At 39.6% G+C, this 23,549-nt stretch overlaps 1 protein-coding gene across 1 annotated transcript in view; it reads right to left on the bottom strand.

Moving 5' to 3' along the window:
- ACACA (acetyl-CoA carboxylase alpha) overlaps positions 1-23,549 on the bottom strand; it is a 1,007,059-nt gene that overhangs the window by 159,276 nt on the left and 824,234 nt on the right. The gene's annotated exons all lie outside the window — the stretch shown is intronic.

Raw genomic sequence — 23,549 nt, 5'->3', positions numbered from 1 at the left:
CCGAAGAAGCAAAAGTATTGAATTTGTAAAATTTGGAAAAAGTATGAAGCGAAGACCAAGTTGCCGCCTTACAAATCTGTTCAACAGAAGCCTCATTTTTAAAAGCCAATGTGGAAGCCACTGCTCTAGTAGAATGAGCAGTAATTCTTTCAGGAGGCTGCTGTCCAGCAGTCTCATAAGCCAAACGGATGATGCTTTTCAGCCAAAAGGAAAGAGAGGTAGCCGTAGCCTTTTGACCTCTCCGTTTACCAGAATAAACAACAAACAATGAAAATGTTTGACGGAAATCTTTAGTTGCTTGTAAGTAGAACTTTAAAGCACGAACCACATCAAGATTGTGCAACAGACGTTCCTTCTTTGAGAAAGGATAAGGACACAGTGAAGGAACAACAATCTCCTGATTGATATTCCTATTAGAAACAACCTTAGGAAGAAACCCAGGTTTGGTACGCAAAACCACCTTATCTGCATGGAAAACAAGGTAAGGTGAATCACATTGTAAAGCAGATAACTCAGAAACTCTTCGAGCCGAAGAGATAGCTACTAAAAACAAAACTTTCCAAGATAGAAGCTTAATATCTATGGAATGCATAGGTTCAAACGGAACCCCTTGAAGAACTTTAAGAACTAAGTTTAGGCTCCATGGTGGAGCAACAGGTTTAAATACAGGCTTGGTCCTGACCAAGGCCTGACTAAATGATTGAACGTCTGGGACATCTGCCAGACGTTTGTGTAGAAGAATAGACAAAGCAGATATTTGTCCTTTTAACGAACTAGCTGATAATCCCTTCTCCAATCCTTCTTGGAGAAAAGACAATATTCTAGGAATCTTAATCTTACTCCATGAGTAACCCTTGGATTCACACCAATAAAAATATTTGTGCCAAATCTTATGATAAATCTTCCTGGTGACAGGCTTTCTAGCTTGAATCAAGGTATCAATGACTGACTCAGAGAAACCACGCTTTGATAGAATCAGGCATTCAATCTCAAAGCAGTCAGACGCAGAGAAATTAGATTTGGATGTGTGAATGGACCTTGGATTAGAAGGTCCTTCCTCATTGGCAGAGACCACGGTGGAACTGATGACATGTCCACTAGGTCTGCATACCAAGTCCTGCGTGGCCACACAGGTGCTATCAGAATCCACGAAGCCCTCTCCTGCTTGATTCTGGCAACCAGACGTGGAAGGAGAGGAAAGAGTGGAAATACATAGGCCAGATTGAAGGACCAGGGTACTGCTAGAGCATCTATCAGTACCGCCAGGGGATCCCGGGACCTGGACCCGTAACGAGGAAGTTTGGCATTCTGTCGGGACGCCATCAGATCCAATTCTGGTGTGCCCCATAGCTGAGTCAGCTGGTCAAATACCTCCGGATGGAGCTCCCACTCCCCCGGATGAAAAGTCTGATGACTTAGGAAGTCTGCCTCCCAGTTCTCTACTCCTGGGATATGGATTGCTGAGAGATGGCAAGAGTGATCCTCCGCCCATCGGATTATTTTGGTCACCTCCATCATCGCTAGAGAACTCCGTGCTCCTCCTTGATGATTGATATAAGCTACAGTCGTGATGTTGTCTGACTGAAACCTGATGAATTTGGCCGCAGCAAGCTGAGGCCATGCCTGAAGCGCATTGAATATTGCTCTCAGTTCTAGGATGTTTATCGGGAGGAGAGTTTCCTCCTGAGACCATAAGCCCTGTGCTTTCAGGGAGTTCCAGACTGCACCCTATCATAGTAGGCTGGCATCTGTCGTTACTATGAGCCACTCTGGCCTGTGGAAACACATTCCCTGAGACAGGTGGTCCTGAGACAACCAACAGACAAGAGAATCTCTGGTCTCCTGGTCCAGATTTATTTGAGGAGATAAATCTGCATAATCCCCATTCCACTGTTTGAGCATGCATAGTTGCAGTGGTCTGAGGTGTAGGCAGGCAAAAGGAACTATGTCCATTACCGCTACCATGAGTTCGATTACTTCTATGCACTGAGCCACTGATGGCCGAGGAATGGAATGAAGAGCTTGACAAGTGGTTAAGAGTTTGGATTTTCTGACCTCCGTCAGAAATATTTTAATTTCTACCGAGTCTATCAGAGTCCCTAGAAAGGAAACTCTTGTGAGAGGGAAGAGAGAACTCTTTTTTATGTTCACCTTCCACCCGTGAGATCTCAGAAAAGCCAACATGATGTCCATGTGAGATTTGGCTAATTGGAAAGTCGACGCCTGAATTAAGATGTCGTCTAGATAAGGTGCCACTGCTATGCCCTGCGGCCTTAGCACCGCCAAAAGGGACCCTAGCACTTTTGTGAAAATTCTGGGAGCCGTGGCCAACCCGAAGGGAAGGGCCACGAACTGGAAATGCCTGTCCAGAAAGGCAAATCTGAGGAATTGATGATGATCTCTGTGAATAGGGATGTGTAGATACGCATCCTGTAAGTCCACGGTAGTCATATATTGACCCTCCTGGATCATTGGTAGAATGGTCCGAATAGTCTCCATCTTGAATGATGGTACTCTTAGGAATTTATATAGAATGGATAGAGAGGAGCGCCAAAAGAGGCTGGGTCTGATAAATGTATTGCTAGATCTTAGGTTCGTATAGCTTTGGCTTAGTATTGGAATGGTCTCTATGTGTATATCATAGAAATAAATCTAGATGTGGGTTATGGTATATGTGACACAAAATGTTTATTACAATTAGCACGAAAAACATATATAGGTTCATACAATAAAAACAGACGTTATATAGTTAGAACAATAGGATGTACAGTTAAAATCATAAAATACAACCTCACAAATTAAAAACAATAATTAAGTACATGGATCCATGTGGCCACAATTCTAAAAAGACATGGCCTAGGGCAATCCAAAAGGTAAATACAGTTAACTGTATATAATATGGTAGTTTGTTTCGCTGGCGTTTTTTGCACAGTGATGTGAGTACAGAAATGTTATTTTAACAGAAATGTTATTTTAACATAAGTACAAGAATGTCACTTTAAACATAATGATTGTGATAAATGTGTAGTGAAAAAGTGAGTATGGTGGTAAGATAGAAGAAAAATATATAAAAAATAAAAACAGTTCCAAAATAAAATTTGCAATAACTTGTCAGTGAGCACTTGAAATATACACCACAAATAAACACAAATAAAAATGTGATCTAAAAGATGTGATCCAAAAAATGTGTGTGTACAAAAGTGTAGGTGTGTAAAAAATGGTGTAAATAAAGAAAGGTAAAAATCTCAAATGCCTAAAAACCTTTTCTGCACAACTCAAAAATATTGTGAGCAACAAATATGTGTACAAATCGAACAATGTAGACTAAAAACTTCTAAGGTGTAAATGTCCCTAGAGTTCAGTCCATATGATGAAATGTTCCTTTTGAAATTCCTGAGTTGAAATCCTAAGGATGTATATAAGTTCAAGTTCTGTAGATATGTTGAAGATCCAATTGTGAAAAATAAAATTTATATAAAAAATATATGTAAAAGTGAAAATATAAAAGTGTAATCCTATAAAAAGTGATGAGTTACAGGTTAAAAATAATGAAAAAATGTAAAAAATGGAGATAAAAATGATGATACTCCGGAAATTCCTCAAGACCTACAAAAAACAACAAATACTAACATAGTGTGATACTGTTTAGGTATTCTTAGAAATAATAGGAATATAACTCACCATCTATTTTGTCAACGCGTTTCGGCCTGCCAGGGAGGCCTTTCTCAAGACTGATAGATGGTGTTGGTGAGCTCAAGCTTATAAACCCTTAATTGACCAATCATCTCTATGTTTGTGGCGCCAAATTTTAGCGCCAAAAGCGTTTATCCGGAACCGGAAGTGATATACCGGAAGTTATCACATGTTTTTCCGGACGTTTTAATCCTTATTTTGTGTTTGTTTAATTCTTTTTTTTATTATTTATATGTTTTTGGCCATTCTTTAGTGTTTATCACTTCTTGTAAGGATCTCTAATTGTCTCTTGTGGGAGTACCTGTATTGTTTTTTCTTTTTACCTTGATGGGTAGCGTAATTTTTGAGCAAATGCAACTTCCGGTGCGACTCGCTGTAACCGGAAGTGTCGGAAGAGGGCAGCAATAAGGGGACGATCTACATAATCCAATGCAACTGTGGACTCCAATACGTCGGGCAGACCTCAAGGTGCCTAAAAGACAGGATACGGGAACACCTACTACAAATTGAGCACGGCAACACAGATACGGCACTATACAGCCACTTTGCCAATAAACACAGAGGAAACATAAAAGATCTCAATTATTTTGGGATCCAACTAATAAAACCAAATTGGAGAGGAGGGAACTACGAGAAGAAGCTCCTGATTGCAGAGTCAAGATGGATCTTCGACCTCGACTGCCTTTATCCAAAAGGTCTAAACAACAAGGAAGACTTATCCCATCTCCTAAGTCTAAAGTAAGCAGACAACCATACGAACATCAAAAAGGATGAATACCCCTCTAGACAACTTCGGAACATATTTGAGACCAATTAGAATCAAAGGCTCCCCCTCGAAATGGAAAAACTACATTTAGCACCCAATAGTATGCCTTTATAATCTCTGAACTTTGACTATTTTTATTCTTATTTTTTATTTTTATGTTTCATCAGCTGTGACAGACATAGAAATTTGTCCTATTGTCACATCACGATGCCCCTTAGCTGACAGGTCTCCTCTTGCTCCCATGCTCACGCTTTAGGGTATCATAATAATCTCCCTCTATACTATGCCTTAAAGGGCATGATTATTAAAAGATGACATTTTCATTGAGGGGAATTCTCCATTACCCTCTAAATCCCACTCGTTTCATTTTTTAACACACTCCCCTTGGGCGCCTAAAAACAAAAGGGACATGATGTAACCCATCACACAACTATTGTCACTTGACACAAATCTAGTCTACCTCTTAGATTCCAACTTTAATCCACCTCTATCTCGCTTCAAAAATTTGCACAATAGATCACACATAACCTAAGGTTGACATTCAACAAACATCCAACAATGAATATTTTACTCAAACAAATAAAATATTGCAGATTTGTGGAAAATCACTTTCCGATTAATAATAATCATATTTTTTGTATATTTTTGGTTATATATTGCTGTGTGTATATTTTTTATACACATTTCTTGTGTATATATTGTAAATATTTAGAATGACACATGCTACTAACGATATACAAAACAGAATCCGGTTTTGGATATGACATACTATCAATAGACCTATGGGATAAGGTCTCTGGTATATATAGAATTGTCTCTAAAATTTGAGAATATGTGGCGGTATGTGGCCCCATATATAAGATTATACACATGCATTACAAATATTTGAAGCAACACATGTCAAGCAATTGTGCGAAAACACAATTGCATGACAAAGTCTATATACTATATGTACAAGAACCATAATATCGTGTACTATGATATTGATCAATCAGATCTTGTTTTGTGGCAATTTTAGATAAGAGACTAAGATACGGCTCTCTAACTTCCGGCTCTGGGTAACAGCACCGGAAAGAATTTGGCCAAACATTGTTCCCTATTTCTGGAACAACTAGCACACACCTGATACCCACAGTATAGGTAACAAGATTACATCTATTGAAATCGGGTGGGCGGTCTGCACTAAGAAGGCAGAAACCAACATAAACATATAGACGGGACCGGAAACGCCCTCTTCCGACACTTCCGGTTACAGCGAGTCGCACCGGAAGTTGCATTTGCTCAAAAATTACGCTACCCATCAAGGTAAAAAGAAAAAACAATACAGGTACTCCCACAAGAGACAATTAGAGATCCTTACAAGAAGTGATAAACACTAAAGAATGGCCAAAAACATATAAATAATAAAAAAAAGAATTAAACAAACACAAAATAAGGATTAAAACGTCCGGAAAAACATGTGATAACTTCCGGTATATCACTTCCGGATAAACGCTTTTGGCGCTAAAATTTGGCGCCACAAACATAGAGATGATTGGTCAATTAAGGGTTTATAAGCTTGAGCTCACCAACACCATCTATCAGTCTTGAGAAAGGCCTCCCTGGCAGGCCGAAACGCGTTGACAAAATAGATGGTGAGTTATATTCCTATTATTTCTAAGAATACCTAAACAGTATCACACTATGTTAGTATTTGTTGTTTTTTGTAGGTCTTGAGGAATTTCCGGAGTATCATCATTTTTATCTCCATTTTTTACATTTTTTCATTATTTTTAACCTGTAACTCATCACTTTTTATAGGATTACACTTTTATATTTTCACTTTTACATATATTTTTTATATAAATTTTATTTTTCACAATTGGATCTTCAACATATCTACAGAACTTGAACTTATATACATCCTTAGGATTTCAACTCAGGAATTTCAAAAGGAACATTTCATCATATGGACTGAACTCTAGGGACATTTACACCTTAGAAGTTTTTAGTCTACATTGTTCGATTTGTACACATATTTGTTGCTCACAATATTTTTGAGTTGTGCAGAAAAGGTTTTTAGGCATTTGAGATTTTTACCTTTCTTTATTTACACCATTTTTTACACACCTACACTTTTGTACACACACATTTTTTGGATCACATCTTTTAGATCACATTTTTATTTGTGTTTATTTGTGGTGTATATTTCAAGTGCTCACTGACAAGTTATTGCAAATTTTATTTTGGAACTGTTTTTATTTTTTATATATTTTTCTTCTATCTTACCACCATACTCACTTTTTCACTACACATTTATCACAATCATTATGTTTAAAGTGACATTCTTGTACTTATGTTAAAATAACATTTCTGTTAAAATAACATTTCTGTACTCACATCACTGTGCAAAAAACGCCAGCGAAACAAACTACCATATTATATACAGTTAACTGTATTTACCTTTTGGATTGCCCTAGGCCATGTCTTTTTAGAATTGTGGCCACATGGATCCATGTACTTAATTATTGTTTTTAATTTGTGAGGTTGTATTTTATGATTTTAACTGTACATCCTATTGTTCTAACTATATAACGTCTGTTTTTATTGTATGAACCTATATATGTTTTTCGTGCTAATTGTAATAAACATTTTGTGTCACATATACCATAACCCACATCTAGATTTATTTCTATGATATACACATAGAGACCATTCCAATACTAAGCCAAAGCTATACGAACCTAAGATCTAGCAATACATTTATCAGACCCAGCCTCTTTTGGCGCTCCTCTCTATCCATTCTATATAACTTATTTACCTAGTGGGTGAACTTGGGGGACCCACTGTAGACAGGAGCAAGAGGTCACCATACGCAGCGCTGTAAGATATCATAAATTCCATTTCCTATTCAATCCCCCAATTTTTATAGCAGCCGCAACCAGACATTCGCATCCTTCACTTTAGGCAACATAACGAAATGGATTTCACAAAGTCATTAAGGAGAGAGATTACTTTAGAAATTAATGACATATCTGACCCCACACAGCAGGGTGCATCAGGAACAATAGATTATACAAATATATTCAAGAATCTAGAGAGGCTACTCATCCAAGAAGTTAAATACAAGGCTGAAGTCACCTTTCTCAAAAAATGTCTAGAGCTCAATATTGTCCCGAAAGGGCTAATAATAAAAAAAGAGTGTGCATTCCAATCAGACAACTTAGATTTCACCAAACAATGGTCAGACATCCTCCTAAAAGCATCTAGATCCCTCATGGAAGCTATCATTGAGCATAGAGAAACTATCCTGAAACAAGTGGACACAGAAATCAAGGTCAATGAGGATGAGCTAATTGGTCCAGAAGGTCACATCACAGAAACCAAAGAGATCATCGAAAGAAAGGAGAACCTAGACAAGAAGATCTCCAAGGTGAGAGACGACATCATCAATAAAAAGAGCAGGAAGTTGAACAGAGAACTCAACCTTATTAAGAACAGAGACAATGATGAGAACGACACCACTGACGAAGCGAGACCCATGGAAAACTCAGAAGGCAGAACGACTACCGAGGAAGAAGGTTGGACAACAGTAAACTATAAAAAGAACCGACCAACCCAGAATCCTCAAGAAAGAAGAAGGGGTCGATTCAATGAACACGAACCACACACCCCGAGGGAATGGAACAATGGATACGGACACAGACAGCAAACCCATCACCAGGGGTGGAACACAGAAAGAATCAACCCAGAGTATCATAATAGAGGACAGTGGGCACAACATCATCATCCAAAAAGAACGTATTACAACAGAGATAATAGAAATGAAAACTTTTACTATGATAGGGGGATGAATAACTACAACCCACACAAACAATACCAATACCAAGATAACTACAATTCCCCAAGATGGAATATGAACGGAAGATTCCCATATGGTAACAACCAATATCCACGATGGAGAAACAATGAAAGACAAGATTTTAGAAATAACTATGCTCAACACAATGATAGGAGGGAACACCATTTTAGATATGAGGAAGTGACCCATACTCCAAGGAGATTCAACGAAGAATGGAATCAGCAGAACCAGGAATATCACTCGTACAACCCCTACGACAAAAGGAGGGAACATCAGGGACATAAGAATACACCAACTACGAATAAAATAAGACCCACTGTTGGGGTACAAAACCAAGTGAGTATTCAACTAGACTCAAGACCACCGAATACAAGACTGGCCAATAAAACTTCGAATGGAAACACAAATGACAACCAGAAAACCTCCAATTCTGAACAACGTTTTTTAGAGGAACACCTATTAACCACCAAGGAACTAGAGAGAACTTCCATGAAAAGGAAGAATTCAAATACAGAAGAATTCCAACACCCAATGGAAAAAAGAAAAACCATAGGGGAAAAAGAGGAGGAAGGAAAATAAATAGCAAGCGAACACAGAAAGTAGAAACACCAGAGAAAGGAGCTACCTATAAAGGAATCTACAACCTTAGCAGCACCATACTAACAGACAAAGAGAACTCGATCCTTAATTATGGCCTTTCCTTTGCCCCCTCCAAGGGGCTTAACAAATTCGACACGTTCGTCAGCATTAAACAATTCGTTAGGAAACTAACCCTGAAACGCCATTTTATGAAATCGCCTATAGAATCCAACATGAGAAGTCAGATCATCAGACAGAGTACGCAACAAAACATGGATCCTTATCAACATTCTGATTTGAAACCTAGTTCATCATTTTACCCTATAGCAAGTAAAGGTAACGCTATAGAAACCTTCGAGATGGTGGTAAGCAACGACTTGAGAAACATCAATCCGAAACAACTAACAAGACATAAGCACAACTTATCGAAGACCCAGATGAAAACTATCAGAGAATTAGAGAACAACAGAGACATAATAATAAAACCGGCAGACAAGGGAGGAGGCATTGTGGTTTTAAACAAAGAAGACTACAGTATGGAGTGTAAGAGAATACTATCCGACAAGGAAACTTACGAAATTCTGAGAAGCAACCCAGTAGAAACATACAAGAGAGAACTGGATGGCATCCTAGGAGAGGCTCATGACAACGAGATCCTTAACCATAAAGAATACAGATATATGAGCATAGAGCACCCGATCACTCCAGTCTTCTATTACCTTCCCAAAATACATAAAACACTCCACAACCCTCCAGGAAGACCCATCATTTCCGGTATAGGGTCATTATCTAGCAATCTGTCAGAATACCTGGACAGAAACCTGCAGAAATATGTAACAAAGCTACCATCCTATGTGAGAGACTCAACCCAAATTTTGAACATCCTGGACAACACGGACTGGAAGGAAGGCTACCTACTTGTCACATGCGATGTGACCTCCCTATACACCAGTATACCACATGAGGGAGGTCTGGAAGCGGTTGAGTACTTCCTAAGGAAAGATCAGACAGTGCCAGATCTTCAGAAAGAATTCATACTGGAAGGAATCAGTTACATCTTGACACATAATTACTTTCATCACGATGGGAAGTATTACAGGCAACTATGCGGAACAGCTATGGGGACTAGGTTCGCGCCGAGCTATGCCAACCTCTATATGGGCAGATGGGAGCACATCTTTTGGGACTCCTGCCCAGCCGGCGCGGACCTAGTGTCCTACCATAGGTATATAGACGACATCCTCATAATATGGAGCGGTTCCAAAGAGGATTTGGAACACACCCTGAGCGTCATGAACAAAAATATCAACAATCTCAAATTTACCTATGAGATCAGCAGCAATGAGATAACATTTCTGGATTTAAAGATAATGATTACCGATGGAAAAATCAAGACCTCCACCCATTTCAAACCAGTAGATTGTAACAACTACATCCACAACGAAAGCTGCCATCATTCAAGATGGAAAGAAAACATCCCGAAGGGACAATTACTCAGGTTGAAGAAGAACTGTTCAGATCAAGATCTATGGGAAACCCAGGCAGAGGTACTTAAGACACGTTTCCTGGAAAGAGGTTATGACGAAGTGAGACTACAGAAAGACATAGAGGAAGTCAGAAGCAGGGATCGCAAAGAGCTTCTGAAATATAAGGACAAGAGAGTGAAAGTAGATGAGAACACCGACCACATAGACGTTGCCTTCATCACTCAATATAGTGAGAACAGACGGGTAATAGAGAGAATCGTAAGAAGACATTGGAACCTACTGAGGAATGACGATATTATAGGGGAAACCCTCATTGAAAAACCAAGATTCATTTACAGAAAATCAGACAACCTAAAGAACATATTATCCCCCAGTATCCCACGTCTGAGAGAGACAAGAGTAAAAGATACATCAGGAAAACACATTAAAGGGTTTTATCCGTGCCCTAGCTGCAAAGCGTGCAAGAGGGGGCTAAAGACAAAGAAATTCACCTCCCACAATTCCAACATCGAATACGAAATAAAGAGTCTGATAAGGTGCAGCAATAAGGGGACGATCTACATAATCCAATGCAACTGTGGACTCCAATACGTCGGGCAGGATACGGGAACACCTACTACAAATTGAGCACGGCAACACAGATACGGCACTATACAGCCACTTTGCCAATAAACACAGAGGAAACATAAAAGATCTCAATTATTTTGGGATCCAACTAATAAAACCAAATTGGAGAGGAGGGAACTACGAGAAGAAGCTCCTGATTGCAGAGTCAAGATGGATCTTCGACCTCGACTGCCTTTATCCAAAAGGTCTAAACAACAAGGAAGACTTATCCCATCTCCTAAGTCTAAAGTAAGCAGACAACCATACGAACATCAAAAAGGATGAATACCCCTCTAGACAACTTCGGAACATATTTGAGACCAATTAGAATCAAAGGCTCCCCCTCGAAATGGAAAAACTACATTTAGCACCCAATAGTATGCCTTTATAATCTCTGAACTTTGACTATTTTTATTCTTATTTTTTATTTTTATGTTTCATCAGCTGTGACAGACATAGAAATTTGTCCTATTGTCACATCACGATGCCCCTTAGCTGACAGGTCTCCTCTTGCTCCCATGCTCACGCTTTAGGGTATCATAATAATCTCCCTCTATACTATGCCTTAAAGGGCATGATTATTAAAAGATGACATTTTCATTGAGGGGAATTCTCCATTACCCTCTAAATCCCACTCGTTTCATTTTTTAACACACTCCCCTTGGGCGCCTAAAAACAAAAGGGACATGATGTAACCCATCACACAACTATTGTCACTTGACACAAATCTAGTCTACCTCTTAGATTCCAACTTTAATCCACCTCTATCTCGCTTCAAAAATTTGCACAATAGATCACACATAACCTAAGGTTGACATTCAACAAACATCCAACAATGAATATTTTACTCAAACAAATAAAATATTGCAGATTTGTGGAAAATCACTTTCCGATTAATAATAATCATATTTTTTGTATATTTTTGGTTATATATTGCTGTGTGTATATTTTTTATACACATTTCTTGTGTATATATTGTAAATATTTAGAATGACACATGCTACTAACGATATACAAAACAGAATCCGGTTTTGGATATGACATACTATCAATAGACCTATGGGATAAGGTCTCTGGTATATATAGAATTGTCTCTAAAATTTGAGAATATGTGGCGGTATGTGGCCCCATATATAAGATTATACACATGCATTACAAATATTTGAAGCAACACATGTCAAGCAATTGTGCGAAAACACAATTGCATGACAAAGTCTATATACTATATGTACAAGAACCATAATATCGTGTACTATGATATTGATCAATCAGATCTTGTTTTGTGGCAATTTTAGATAAGAGACTAAGATACGGCTCTCTAACTTCCGGCTCTGGGTAACAGCACCGGAAAGAATTTGGCCAAACATTGTTCCCTATTTCTGGAACAACTAGCACACACCTGATACCCACAGTATAGGTAACAAGATTACATCTATTGAAATCGGGTGGGCGGTCTGCACTAAGAAGGCAGAAACCAACATAAACATATAGACGGGACCGGAAACGCCCTCTTCCGACACTTCCGGTTACAGCGAGTCGCACCGGAAGTTGCATTTGCTCAAAAATTACGCTACCCATCAAGGTAAAAAGAAAAAACAATACAGGTACTCCCACAAGAGACAATTAGAGATCCTTACAAGAAGTGATAAACACTAAAGAATGGCCAAAAACATATAAATAATAAAAAAAAGAATTAAACAAACACAAAATAAGGATTAAAACGTCCGGAAAAACATGTGATAACTTCCGGTATATCACTTCCGGTTCCGGATAAACGCTTTTGGCGCTAAAATTTGGCGCCACAAACATAGAGATGATTGGTCAATTAAGGGTTTATAAGCTTGAGCTCACCAACACCATCTATCAGTCTTGAGAAAGGCCTCCCTGGCAGGCCGAAACGCGTTGACAAAATAGATGGTGAGTTATATTCCTATTATTTCTAAGAATACCTAAACAGTATCACACTATGTTAGTATTTGTTGTTTTTTGTAGGTCTTGAGGAATTTCCGGAGTATCATCATTTTTATCTCCATTTTTTACATTTTTTCATTATTTTTAACCTGTAACTCATCACTTTTTATAGGATTACACTTTTATATTTTCACTTTTACATATATTTTTTATATAAATTTTATTTTTCACAATTGGATCTTCAACATATCTACAGAACTTGAACTTATATACATCCTTAGGATTTCAACTCAGGAATTTCAAAAGGAACATTTCATCATATGGACTGAACTCTAGGGACATTTACACCTTAGAAGTTTTTAGTCTACATTGTTCGATTTGTACACATATTTGTTGCTCACAATATTTTTGAGTTGTGCAGAAAAGGTTTTTAGGCATTTGAGATTTTTACCTTTCTTTATTTACACCATTTTTTACACACCTACACTTTTGTACACACACATTTTTTGGATCACATCTTTTAGATCACATTTTTATTTGTGTTTATTTGTGGTGTATATTTCAAGTGCTCACTGACAAGTTATTGCAAATTTTATTTTGGAACTGTTTTTATTTTTTATATATTTTTCTTCTATCTTACCACCATACTCACTTTTTCACTACACATTTATCACAATCATTATGTTTAAAGTGACATTCTTGTACTTATGTTAAAATAACATTTCTGTTAAAATAACATTTCTGTACTCACATCACTGTGCAAAAAACGCCAGCGAAACAAACTACCATATTATATACAGTTAACTGTATTTACCTTTTGGATTGCCCTAGGCCATGTCTTTTTAGAATTGTGGCCACATGGATCCATGTACTTAATTATTGTTTTTAATTTGTGAGGTTGTATTTTATGATTTTAACTGTACATCCTATTGTTCTAACTATATAACGTCTGTTTTTATTGTATGAACCTATATATGTTTTTCGTGCTAATTGTAATAAACATTTTGTGTCACATATACCATAACCCACATCTAGATTTATTTCTATGATATACACATAGAGACCATTCCAATACTAAGCCAAAGCTATACGAACCTAAGATCTAGCAATACATTTATCAGACCCAGCCTCTTTTGGCGCTCCTCTCTATCCATTCTATATAACTTATTTACCTAGTGGGTGAACTTGGGGGACCCACTGTAGACAGGAGCAAGAGGTCACCATACGCAGCGCTGTAAGATATCATAAATTCCAGTACTCTTAGGAATTTGTTTAGAATTTTGAGATCCAAGATTGGTCTGAAAATTCCCTCTTTTTTGGGAACCACAAACAGGTTTGAGTAAAACCCTAGCCCTTGTTCCTCTTTTGGAACTGGGCGGATCACTCCCATGGTATGTAGGTCTTCTACACAGCGTAAGAACGCCTCTCTCTTTGTCTGGTTTGAAGACAATTGAGAAATGTGAAATCTCCCCCTTAGGGGGGAGTCTTTGAAGTCCAGAAGATATCCCTGGGACACAATTTCTAAAGCCCAGGAATTGTGAACATCTCTTGCCCAAGCCTGAGCGAAGAGAGAGAGTCTGCCCCCTACTAGATCTGGTCCCGGATCGGGGGCTACCCCTTCATGCTGTCTTAGAGGCAGCTGCAGGCTTCTTGGCCTGTTTACCCTTGTTCCAAGCCTGGTTAGGTCTCCAGACTGACTTGGATTGGGCAAAAACAGAATTTATGCTTACCTGATAAATTACTTTCTCCAACGGTGTGTCCGGTCCACGGCGTCATCCTTACTTGTGGGATATTCTCTTCCCCAACAGGAAATGGCAAAGAGCCCAGCAAAGCTGGTCACATGATCCCTCCTAGGCTCCGCCTACCCCAGTCATTCGACCGACGTACAGGAGGAAATATGCATAGGAGAAACCATATGATACCGTGGTGACTGTAGTTAGAGAAAATAATTCATCAGACCTGATTAAAAAAACCAGGGCGGGCCGTGGACCGGACACACCGTTGGAGAAAGTAATTTATCAGGTAAGCATAAATTCTGTTTTCTCCAACATAGGTGTGTCCGGTCCACGGCGTCATCCTTACTTGTGGGAACCAATACCAAAGCTTTAGGACACGGATGAAGGGAGGGAGCAAATCAGGTCACCTAAATGGAAGGCACCACGGCTTGCAAAACCTTTCTCCCAAAAATAGCCTCTGAAGAAGCAAAAGTATCAAATTTGTAAAATTTGGCAAAAGTGTGCAGTGAAGACCAAGTCGCTGCCTTACATATCTGGTCAACAGAAGCCTCGTTCTTGAAGGCCCATGTGGAAGCCACAGCCCTAGTGGAATGAGCTGTGATTCTTTCAGGAGGCTGCCGTCCGGCAGTCTCATAAGCCAATCGGATAATGCTTTTAAGCCAAAAAGAAAGAGAGGTAGAAGTTGCTTTTTGACCTCTCCTTTCACCAGAATAAACAACAAACAAAGAAGATGTCTGTCTGAAATCTTTAGTAGCCTCTAAATAGAATTTTAGAGCACGGACTACGTCCAAATTGTGTAACAAACGTTCCTTCTTTGAAACTGGATTCGGACACAAAGAAGGTACAACAATCTCCTGGTTAATATTTTTGTTGGAAACAACTTTCGGAAGAAAACCAGGCTTAGTACGCAAAATCACCTTATCTGCATGGAACACCAGATAGGGCGGAGAACACTGCAGAGCAGATAACTCAGAAACTCTTCTAGCAGAAGAAATTGCAACCAAAAACAAAACTTTCCAAGATAATAACTTAATATCTACGGAATGTAAGGGTTCAAACGGAACCCCTTGAAGAACTGAAAGAACTAGATTAAGACTCCAGGGAGGAGTCAAAGGTCTATAAACAGGCTTGATTCTAACCAGAGCCTGAACAAACGCTTGAACGTCTGGCACAGCTGCCAGCCTTTTGTGAAGTAAAACAGATAAAGCAGAAATCTGTCCCTTCAGAGAACTCGCAGATAATCCTTTCTCCAAACCTTCTTGTAGAAAGGATACGATCTTAGGAATTTTTATCTTGTTCCATGGGAATCCTTTAGATTCACACCAACAGATATATTTTTTCCATATTTTATGGTAAATCTTTCTAGTTACAGGCTTTCTAGCCTGAATAAGAGTATCTATTACGGAATCTGAAAACCCACGCTTTGATAAAATCAAGCGTTCAATCTCCAAGCAGTCAGTTGGAGGGAAACCAGATTCGGATGTTCGAATGGACCTTGAACAAGAAGGTCCTGTCTCAAAGGTAGCTTCCATGGTGGAGCCGATGACATATTCACCAGGTCTGCATACCAAGTCCTGCGTGGCCACGCAGGAGCTATCAAGATCACCGAAGCCCTCTCCTGATTGATCCTGGCTACCAGCCTGGGAATGAGAGGAAACGGTGGGAATACATAAGCTAGGTTGAAGGTCCAAGGTGCTACTAGTGCATCCACTAGAGTCGCCTTGGGATCCCTGGATCTGGACCCGTAACAAGGAACCTTGAAGTTCTGACGAGAGGCCATCAGATCCATGTCTGGAATGCCCCATAATTGAGTTATTTGGGCAAAGATTTCCGGATGGAGTTCCCACTCCCCCGGATGGAAGGTCTGACGACTCAGAAAATCCGCTTCCCAATTTTCCACTCCTGGGATGTGGATTGCAGACAAGTGGCAGGAGTGATCCTCCGCCCATTGAATTATCTTGGTCACTTCCTCCATCGCCAGGGAACTCCTTGTTCCCCCCTGATGGTTGATATATGCAACAGTCGTCATGTTGTCTGATTGAAACCTTATGAATTTGGCCTTTGCTAGATGAGGCCAAGCTTTGAGAGCATTGAATATCGCTCTCAGTTCCAGAATGTTTATCGGGAGAAGAGATTCTTCCCGAGACCATAGACCCTGAGCTTTCAGGGGTTCCCAGACCGCGCCCCAGCCCACCAGACTGGCGTCGGTCGTGACAATGACCCACTCTGGTCTGCGGAAGCTCATTCCCTGTGACAGGTTGTCCAGGATCAGCCACCAACGAAGTGAATCTCTGGTCCTTTGATCTACTTGAATCGTCGGAGACAAGTCTGTATAATCCCCATTCCACTGTCTGAGCATGCACAGTTGTAATGGTCTTAGATGAATTTGTGCAAAAGGAACTATGTCCATTGCTGCAACCATCAATCCTATTACTTCCATGCACTGCGCTATGGAAGGATGAAGAACAGAATGAAGTACTTGACAAGAGCTTAGAAGTTTTGATTTTCTGACCTCTGTCAGAAAAATCCTCATTTCTAAGGAATCTATTATTGTTCCCAAGAAGGGAACTCTTGTTGACGGGGACAGAGAACTTTTTTCTATGTTCACTTTCCATCCGTGAGATCTGAGAAAGGCTAGAACGATGTCCGTATGAGCCTTTGCTTTTGACAGAGACGACGCTTGAATCAGGATGTCGTCCAAGTAAGGTACTACTGCAATGCCCCTTGGTCTTAGAACTGCTAGAAGGGACCCTAGTACCTTTGTGAAAATTCTCGGAGCAGTGGCTAATCCGAATGGAAGTGCCACAAACTGGTAATGCTTGTCCAGAAAAGCGAACCTTAGGAACTGATGATGTTCCCTGTGGATAGGAATATGTAGGTACGCATCCTTTAAATCCACCGTGGTCATAAATTGACCTTCCTGGATGGTAGGAAGGATCGTTCGAATGGTTTCCATTTTGAACGATGGAACCCTGAGAAATTTGTTTAGGATCTTGAGATCTAAAATTGGTCTGAATGTTCCCTCTTTTTTGGGAACTATGAACAGGTTGGAGTAAAACCCCATCCCTTGTTCTCCTATTGGAACTGGATGAATTACTCCCATCTTTAACAGGTCTTCTACACAATGTAAGAATGCCTGTCTTTTTATTTGGTTTGAAGATAATTGAGACCTGTGGAACCTTCCCCTTGGGGGTAGTTCCTTGAATTCCAGGAGATAACCCTGAGACACTATTTCTAGTGCCCAAGGATCCTGAACATCTCTTGCCCAAGCCTGAGCAAAGAGAGAAAGTCTGCCCCCCACCAGATCCGGTCCCGGATCGGGGGCCATCCCTTCATGCTGTTTTGGTAGCAGTGGCAGGCTTCTTGGCCTGCTTACCCTTGTTCCAGCCTTGCACCGGTCTCCAGGCTGGTTTGGGTTGAGAAGTATTACCCTCTTGCTTAGAGGATGTAGAATTAGAGGCTGGTCCGTTTCTGCGAAAGGGACGAAAATTAGGCTTATTTTTAGCCTTAAAAGACCTATCCTGAGGAAGGGCGTGGCCCTTTCCCCCGGTGATGTCTGAAATAATCTCTTTCAAATCAGGACCAAACAGTGTTTTACCCTTAAAAGGGATGTTAAGCAATTTTGTCTTGGAAGACACATCCGCTGACCAAGACTTTAGCCAAAGCGCTCTGCGCGCCACGATAGCAAACCCTGAATTTTTCGCCGCTAATCTAGCTAATTGCAAAGCGGCATCTAAAATAAAAGAGTTAGCCAATTTAAGTGCTTGAACTCTGTCCATAACCTCCTCATACGAAGATTCTTTATTGAGCGACTTTTCTAGTTCTTCGAACCAGAAACACGCTGCCGTAGTGACAGGAACAATGCATGAAATTGGTTGTAGAAGGTAACCTTGCTGAACAAACATCTTTTTAAGCAAACCCTCTAATTTTTTATCCATAGGATCTTTGAAAGCACAACTATCTTCTATGGGAATAGTAGTGCGTTTGTTTAGAGTAGAGACCGCCCCCTCGACCTTGGGGACTGTCTGCCATAAGTCCTTTCTGGGGTCGACTATAGGAAATAATTTTTTAAAAATAGGGGGAGGAACAAAAGGTATGCCGGGCCTTTCCCACTCCTTATTTACTATGTCCGCCACCCGCTTGGGTATAGGAAAAGCATCGGGGGGCACCGGAACCTCTAGGAACTTGTCCATCTTACATAATTTCTCTGGAATGACCAAATTGTCACAATCATCCAGAGTAGATAACACCTCCTTAAGCAGAGCGCGGAGATGTTCTAATTTAAATTTAAAAGTAATAACATCAGGTTCAGCTTGTTGAGAAATTTTTCCTGAATCTGAAATTTCTCCCTCAGACAAAACCTCCCTCCTGGCCCCTTCAGATTGGTGTGAGGGTATGTCAGAACCGTTATCATCAGCGTCCTCTTGCTCTTCAGTGTTTAAAACAGAGCAATCGCGCTTTCTCTGATAAGTAGGCATTTTAGATAAAATGTTTGCAATAGAATTATCCATAACAGCCGTTAATTGTTGCATGGTAATAAGTATTGGCGCACTAGATGTACTAGGGGCCTCTTGTGTGGGCAAAACTGGTGTAGACACAGAAGGGGATGATGCAGTACCATGCTTACTCCCCTCATTTGAGGAATCATCTTGGGCAATATCATTATCTGTGGCATCATTGTCCCTACTTTTTTTGGACACTATGTCACAATCATCACATATATTTAAATGGGGAGAAACCTTGGCTTTCATACATATAGAACATCGCTTATCTGATGGTTCAGACATGTTAAACAGGCTTAAACTTGTCAACAAAGCACAAAAAATGTTTTAAAATAAAACCGTTACTGTCACTTTAAATTTTAAACTGAACACACTTTATTACTGAATAAGTGAAAAAGTATGAAGGAATTGTTCAAAATTCACCAAATTTTCACCATAGTGTCATAAAGCCTTAAAAGTATTGCACACCAAATTTGAAAGCTTTAACCCTTAAAATAACGGAACCGGAGCCGTTTTTACATTTAACCCCTATACAGTCCCAGGTATCTGCTTTGCTGAGACCCAACCAAGCCCAGAGGGGAATACGATACCAAATGACGCCTTCTATAAGCTTTTTCAGTGGTTCTTAGCTCCTCACACATGCATCTGCATGCCTTGCTCTCCAAAAACAACTGCGCATTAGTGGCGCGAAAATGAGGCTCTGCCTATGACTAGAAAGGCCCCCATCTGAAAAAGGTGTCCAATACAGTGCCTGCCGTTTTTCTTAAAACAATCCCCAAGATTATAATAACTATAAGAGTTATAATCTGCCAAATATGTTTAGTAAAGTAATCGTTTTAGCCCAGAAAAATGTCTACCAGTTTTATAAGCCCTTATGAAGCCCTTTATTCTTTTACTTAAACTAAGAAAATGGCTTACCGGTCCCCATAGGGAAAATGACAGCCTTCCAGCATTACAAAGTCTTGTTAGAAATGTGGCCAGTCATACCTCAAGCAGAAGAGTCTGCAAACTGTTTCCCCCAACTGAAGTTACTTCATCTCAACAGTCCTGTGTGGAAACAGCAATCGATTTTAGTAACGTTTGCTAAAATCATCTTCCTCTTACAAACAGAAATCTTCATCTCTTTTCTGTTTCAGAGTAAATAGTACATACCAGCACTATTTTAAAATAACAAACACTTGATTGAAGGATAAAAACTACATTTAAACACCAAAAAAAACTCTTAGCCATCTCCGTGGAGATGTTGCCTGTGCAACAGCAAAGAGAATGACTGGGGTAGGTGGAGCCTAGGAGGGATCATGTGACCAGCTTTGCTGGGCTCTTTGCCATTTCCTGTTGGGGAAGAGAATATCCCACAAGTAAGGATGACGCCGTGGACCGGACACACCTATGTTGGAGAAATTCCCCTCTTGCTTCACAGCACAGGAAACTGAAGCGGGACCACCCTTGAAGTTCCGAAAGGAACGAAAATTATTTTGTTTGGTCCTCATTTTATTTGTTTTATCCTGAGGGAGGGCATGGCCTTTCCCTCCAGTGATGTCTGAAATAATCTCTTTCAGTTCAGGCCTGAATAGGGTCTTTTCTTTGAAAGGGATGTTCAAAAGTTTTGATTTTGATGACACATCTCCGCAGACCAGGACTTAAGCCATAACGCTCTGCATGCTAAAATGGCAAAAACCCAAATTCTTTGCCGCTAATTTAGCCAGTTGGAAATCGGCATCTGTAATGAAAGAATTAGCCAATTTAAGGGCCTTAATTCTGTCCATAATCTCCTCTAATGGAGTCTCCATCTGAAGAGCCTCTTCTAGAGCCTCAAACCAGAAAGCAGCTGCAGTAGTTATGGGAACAATGCACGTAATAGGTTGGAGAAAAAAACCTTGATGAACAAAAATTTTCTTCAGGAGACCCTCTAATTTTTTATCCATAGGATCTTTGAAAGCACAACTGTCTTCGATAGGCATAGTTGTACGCTTAGCCAGAGTAGAAATAGCTCCCTCCACCTTAGGAACTGTCTGCCACGAGTCCCGCATGGTGTCAGATATGGGAAACATTTTCTTAAAAACAGGAGGTGGAGCGATCGGAATACCTGGTCTATCCCACTCCTTAGTAACAATATTCACAATCTTCTTAGGGACTGGAAAAACATCAGTGTAAACAGGAACCTCTAAATATTTGTCCATTTTACACAATTTCTCTGGGACCACTATAGAGTCAGAATCATCTAGAGTCGCTAATACCTACCTGAGCAATAAGCGGAGGTGTTCAAGCTTAAATTTAAAGGCTGTCATATCAGAATCTGTCTGAGGGAGCGTCTTTCCTGAATCAGAAATTTTTTCCTCAGATAACAAATCCCTTATCCCTACTTCAGAATATTGTGAGGGTATATCAAATACGGCTACTAAAGCGTCAGACGGCTCAGCATTTGTTCTTAACCCAGAGCTGTCACGCTTTCCTTGCAAACCAGGCAGTTTAGATAAAACCTCAGTGAGGGTTGTATTCATAACTGTGGCCATGTCTTATAAAGTAAATTAATTTGACGCACTAGAGGTACTTGGCTTCACTTGTGCAGGCGTGACACTTGGGGAGAGCTAGATGGCAAATCCTCATTCCCTTCTGTCTGAGAATCATCTATGGCATTATTTTTAAGTGCTAAAATATGCTCTTTATAATTTATAGACATATCAGTGCAAGTGGAACATATTCTAAGAGGGGGTTCCAAAATGGCTTCTAAACACATTGAACAAGGATTTTCCTTGATGTCAGACATGTTAAACAGGCTAGTGATGCAACAAGCAAACTTAGAGAACACTTTATTCAATGAAAAACAACACTTTCAAAAAAACGGTACTGTGCCTTTAAGAGAAAAAAACATGTACACTTTCTGCAAAACTGCTTAAAAATATCACAAATCTTACAAATTTTTTACAGCATATGTAGCAAGCCTTAGTAAGGTTGCACCACTATTAAGAATGAGATTAACCCCTTAGTTACCAAACCGGATTGACAAAAGTCTAAAAATCCGGAAATATACAGTCAGCACCTTGCCACAGCTCTGCTGTGGCACCTACCTGCCCTTAGGAGTCAAAATTGGGGGAATAAAGCTTCGTTTTGGCTCCAAAACTGCTTCAGGACCCTCCTGTGTTGAAGCTTGCTATCCAGAAGTAACAACAAATGCGCAACTAAGGCGCGTAATTAGGCCCCGCCCACCTCATACACGATGTCTGAGGGACCTTAAATTAACACCTCAAGTGTTAAAAACATAGCCATGTGTTATAAAAACCTTCCAATATAAGCCAAATGAACCCCTAAATAAAAGTCCCAAAAAAAACTTTTTTTTTTCTCAAATCTATCAAAAACGTCTGTTTAAAACCTTTAAGTGTCAACCAACAGTAACTTAGCCCTTATGCAAGCTTATAATACTACCCTAAGTGTCTGATTAAAGCTTACCCTTCCCCTCATGGGGATAATGTCAACCCTTTTCTTGAAATATCCTGTCTTTCTAGAAACATTGACTGAACATACCTCAGTGCAGTAGAGACTGCAAAACCGTTCCTCAGCTGAAGTTTCCTGTACTCTTCAGCCTCAGTGGGAACAGCAATGGATCTTAGTTACCAACTGCTAAGATCATCATCCTCCTTGCAGAAATCTTCATCCCTTTTCTGCCAGAGAGTAAATAGTACACACCGGTACCATTTAACCTCTTAATGACCACAGCACTTTTCCATTTTCTGTCCGTTTGGGACCAAGGCTATTTTTACATTTTTGAGGTGTTTGTGTTTAGCTGTAATTTTCCTCTTACTCATTTACTGTACCCACACATATTATATACCGTTTTTCTCGCCATTAAATGGACTTTCTAATGATACCATTATTTTCATCATATCTTATAATTTACTATAAAAAAAAAATTAAAATATGAGGAAAAAATGGAAAAAAACACACTTTTTCTAACTTTGACCCCCAAAATCTGTTACACATCTACAACCACCAAAAAACACCCATGCTAAATAGTTTCTAAATTTTGTCCTGATTTTAGAAATACCCAATGTTTACATGTTCTTTGCTTTTTTTGTAAACTATAGGGCCATAAATACAAGTAGCACTTTGCTATTTCCAAACCATTTCTTTTCAAAATTAGCGCTAGTTACATTAGAACACTGATATCTTTCAGGAATCTCTGAATATCCATTGACATGTATATATTTTTTTTTAGTAGACAACCCAAAGTATTGATCTAGGCCCATTTTGGTATATTTCATGCCACCATTTCACCGCCAAATGCAATCAAATACAAAAAATCGTTCACTTTTCACAAATTTTTTCACAAACTTTTGGTTTCTAACTTAAATTATTTACAAACAGCTTGTGCAATTATGGCATAAATAGTTGTAAATTCTTCTCTGGGATCCCCTTTGTTCAGAAATAGCA

Source organism: Bombina bombina, chromosome 3 (genome assembly GCF_027579735.1).
Source record: "Bombina bombina isolate aBomBom1 chromosome 3, aBomBom1.pri, whole genome shotgun sequence".
Classification (NCBI taxonomy): Eukaryota; Metazoa; Chordata; class Amphibia; order Anura; family Bombinatoridae; genus Bombina; species Bombina bombina.
This window is presented reverse-complemented; position numbering and strand designations above follow the sequence as displayed.